Here is a 4629-nt window from a genome sequence, read left to right as displayed (position 1 = left end):
AGGTTGGGCCTCATTGGTGGTGCCAATGGGTGCCCACCGGCAGCTGACACTACAAGAAAATGATTAGTCAGGAGGAAGCATAATTTCCTCAACTTTAGTTCTTTCTTCATATTCTTTAAAATATCTAACATCTACATTGATCAATAAAGTTACTCTTGTATACAACTATAATTTTGAAAAAATTTCTCCTTGTAAAATATTGGAGATAAAAAGCAGATGCTATATATTAAATTTATCTTCCTAAACTTAAGCAATTCAAACAATATGACCCAGCTATTGCCCTTCTCGGACTATTCCCTGAAGACCTTAAAAGAGTATACTACAGGATACAGCCACATCGATGTTCATAGCAGCACAATTCACAATACCTAGACTGTGGAACCAACCCAGATGCCCTTCAATAGATGAATGGATAAAAAAAAAATGTGGCATTTATACACAATGGAGTATTACGCAGCACTAAAAATGACAAAATCATGGAATTTGCAGGGAAATGGATGGCATTAGAGCAGATTATGCTAAGTGAAGCTAGCCAATCCCTAAAATACAAATGCCAAATGTCTTCTTTGATATAATGAGAGAAACTAAGAACAGAGCAGGGAGGAAGAGCAGGAGGAAAAGATTAACATTAAACAGAGACATGAGGTGGGAGGGAAGGGGAGAGAAAAGGGAAATTTCATGGAAATGGAAGGAGACGCTCATTGTTATACAAAATTACATATAAGAGGTTGTGAGGGGAATGGAAAAAAAAACAAGGAGAGAAATGAATTACAGTAGATGGGGTAGAGAGAGAAGATGGGAGGGGAGGGGAGGGGGATAATAGAGGATAGGAAAGGTAGCAGAATACAACAGTCACTAATATGGCATCATGTAAAAATGTGGATGTGTAACCGATGTGATTCTGCAATCTGTATTTGGGGTAAAAATGGGAGTTCATAACCCACTTGAATCTAATGTATGAAATATGATATGTCAAGAGCTTTGTAATATTTTGAACAACCAATAAAAACAAACAAACAAAAACTATGTTTACTTATGATACAGATCTAAAGACGATGAAGTTCTCCATATATATTTAACTTTCTTTGTGCACCAGGGATACATGTGACTGATAATAGTGGTTAAAAGATATCACACCACCCCAAGCCAGAGTAAATAAAATAAAATTTTATTTTAAATGTGCTATCAATTTTGCAATTATTATTTTTGGGTGTGTGTTTGCACAGGTGTGTGTGAGTTCTATATATCAGACAATGACAATGGCAATTTCTCTTCTCCCTATCCTATTGGATGCATGCTCTTGCTCTATCTCATCTGTTTGTCCTGAAGTCTTCCTTGCTAAGTAGAAGTTTCAGGAAGATGATTTCATGCCTGTTTCATAACTTCCCACAGATACCTTCGCTTTGCACATTACTGGTCTGAACAGAGGTTGTAGTTCTTCTCCTCTAAGCTGTGGCAAGTGCATGAACTCAAGATTCCTTTCCTCACTCCAGGACTCATCCTCTGGTGCTCAGCATGCATTTCTTCATGCTGGTTTCCTGTAGTGCTTTGTGTCTCTACAAAGCTCCATTTTAAATTAATTAATATATACCAATTAAAATAAAGAAATGTATTCACAGAATATGGCAAGAATCTGCTACAAAAACTGAAGTATCCATAGTGTGCTTCACCTATAGGGACCTTCCAAATGCTTTGAGCGGTGTCACTGAAAGTCACTGTCACTTCAGACATGTCTGGTTCTGCTGGAGCCTAGGGCTCAAGTGACTGAGAAGTTTGCATGCCAGCTTGGACTTGCCACAGAGCCCTCTCTTCTCTTTCCCACTGAGAGTCAGAAGCTTCATGGCCACCTGGTCAGTGGGCTGAAGTAGCATATCCATGCAACTAGTAGGATGTCTTGCAAGTTCAGAGCAGCTCTCTACCCAGTGTGACTCCTTTCAGTTGTAGAAGAGACCAGATACAATGACTTATACTTCACATAAGAGGGCAAATCTAATGACCCAGACTATGATATCCCAGCTGTTTTCCTGATATGTGAGACCCTGAGCTTTTATTGTTTTTATTCTGTTTCTGACACACAAATTATTGTCAGACAGCCAAGAGCAGTTCCTGCTTCTTGCTTGGTGGGTCCAATCAGTATTTCACAATCAACAATTGCTAGTCCTGGAGATGGTGCAGGTTGTCAAGTCTCTGCTAAAAATCCTGATGTAAGGCTGAAATGTCGATATTTACCTGACAGGACACTGAGGGTGTGTTTTTGGTCTTACCAGGTGAAAGAAGTTTACTTCCAGTAGCCTGTACTAAATTATAGTGGGAAAAAATCAACTGCCCGTGTCAGAGAGCCCAAAAAAGTCTCATTATTTTATTTTCCTTGGTGCACAGTCATGCTGGTAGAAGACTGTGTGTCTTTTCCAGATGGCTGGCAACACTTAACAGTTTCTGTGTAGCTTTGGCAGAACTTCAATGGCTTTTTCTAACAGAACCCATCTTAAGATTCACTTGGAGTCAAGGTTTGCATCCTGGCTCATGTGAGGAATGTGCTGGAAAGCTGGGTCTCTGGGGTTTCATGGTTCCATGGAGACTTGTTCCCTCAGTCAGGGCTCATGATTGTGAGTTGGTACTGATGGGCGGATACTGAAACAAGGACAGCAGGAACCAACCCAACAGAGGGCAGTGTTTCTGAGGTGAGGGTGTGTGGGTGCAGCCTGTGAGTGGAGGTGGGCTCATTGACACAGCCTCCTGCTTCCCCGTGAGGATGCTGCCCAGGTGCATGGAGACACAAGGTGGATGGTACTTCTGCTGTGGCCGTGAGCTTGGCCACTGGTTTCCTGAAGTGACATGGAAAGTAGAACAGGGGATCCCACTAGGGTGACACCCACATCACTCTTCAAGATGACACTTATTTTTTTTTTGCTTGCTCATAGTTAGCACCAAAAAGAAGAGAGTCAAACCAAGTGAATGGCTGTTAGACAGTAAGGAGCTCATATATGATGGTTTTAAACTTCTTGACAATGACAAATGCTCCCCACAGGTAAGAGACTACAGTTTTAGAAGAGGCTGCAGAGAAATCTGGATTTTGGGTCCATTTGAAAAGGGCCTTCATCAACTGTGGTTAGCTAGTGTGTCAGTAAGATCCTGACGTGTGCCCTGTGGACTCCTCCTTCAGACTTAAAACTAAGCAGTCATCCTGGAAATGACTACAGGCTGTCAAACCAGGAGTACTTTACTGTACTCTGTAAAGGTAATTGCAGAGCCAGTGTTCACTGTCATGCAGAGGGAAGCCTTTCCAGGGTCCTGAGACACCAAGCGGGCCCCTTCCCCAGCTGAAGTTGCAGATCACAGTTCCTTGACTGAGTGCTCTTTCTCCTGTCTGAGCTCTTTGCTTTGCTGTCCTCCTGTTTAAGACTCTGGATGCATTACGGTATTTTTACCAATTGGAGCTCTTCTTTCCTGTCACTCTTGTCATCTTATTCTTAATGTTCCTACTTTCTCCACAAAAAAGACAAATGTGGTTTGATTTGACTCAGGATCTGCCTAAAACAGTCAAGCCAATGTTGTGCTTGTCCATATTTCTCTTTGAGTGCCACCAAGATATACTTGTTATTAAGATTTGGCGGTGATTTATTTATGTTTCTAACTGACTCCATTCAAACAGGATACAGCATTTTAGATGAAAATACCCTAAGTGCATGTGACTGCAATTCCATGAAACCCAGTAAGTAAAAGCCAGAATGGAGAGGGACTGCTGAAATAGCACGTGGGCCTTCTGTAGACTTTAGCCACTGTGGTAGGCCATCCTCGCACATGATTTGAGTTAGCTCCCTGGCTGGGTGAGAGGCGCTTAGACACAGCTGTGCAGAACTTTCCCCACCCTTCTCCAGGTCTGAAGGCTTGTCCATGCAGAGGCATGTCTGTCAAATGCCCCGAAGGTCCAATCATCACTCCTGACCTTGGGATGCTGCCTCCCTTACTCTCCATTGGATGGTATTTTCCCCAAAATTTCTTGTTCCCCAATAAAAGTCCACTACCTGACATGTTCTCTCTCTTGCTATCCTCTTCAGTAAACCTCCCTACCACATTTGGTGGCTTGAGGATGGAGCTGGTTTTAAAGGTAATTAGAGTCTTGTCTCTTTTATTTAAAACTCCTTAGCATTTTCTCACAATTTGAGCCTTCTTTCATGAAGCCAGCATGGGTCATGGGCTAGAAGCACTTCTCCAGATTTCACAAAAATGAAGCTTAGAGAGGGACTGTGGATGTCAGTGAGCAAAATTCAAGTCTTCTATCTGGGAACCTCACAGTAAACTCATTAGTTGCAGTTTTCTACTTATGTTTAATTCAGTTTGCTGATCTTTCTACCTGAAGTTTCTCCACCTAAATACCAGCTTTGAAAAGTGAGGCCCACACTGTGCTATTAGACAATTCTAAAGAGGTATTTTAACAAAAATAAATTATTTGCATTTCCACAGCGACTGGTATGTAGTCCCAGCAGCTGAGAAAATGTTGCTTCCTACTCCTAGACCAGGCAGGGGTAGTTCTCAGGGATTGCTTCTTAGACTCACATCAACCCTTAAGCTATTCAGGACTGATACTGGCCTTGCATATTGCACTTTCATCATAAGAGATGTGACTAA

The sequence above is a fragment of the Callospermophilus lateralis genome, unplaced genomic scaffold (assembly GCF_048772815.1).
Source record: "Callospermophilus lateralis isolate mCalLat2 unplaced genomic scaffold, mCalLat2.hap1 Scaffold_1105, whole genome shotgun sequence".
NCBI classification, from domain to species: domain Eukaryota; kingdom Metazoa; phylum Chordata; class Mammalia; order Rodentia; family Sciuridae; genus Callospermophilus; species Callospermophilus lateralis.
Note: the sequence above shows the minus strand (reverse complement) of the source record.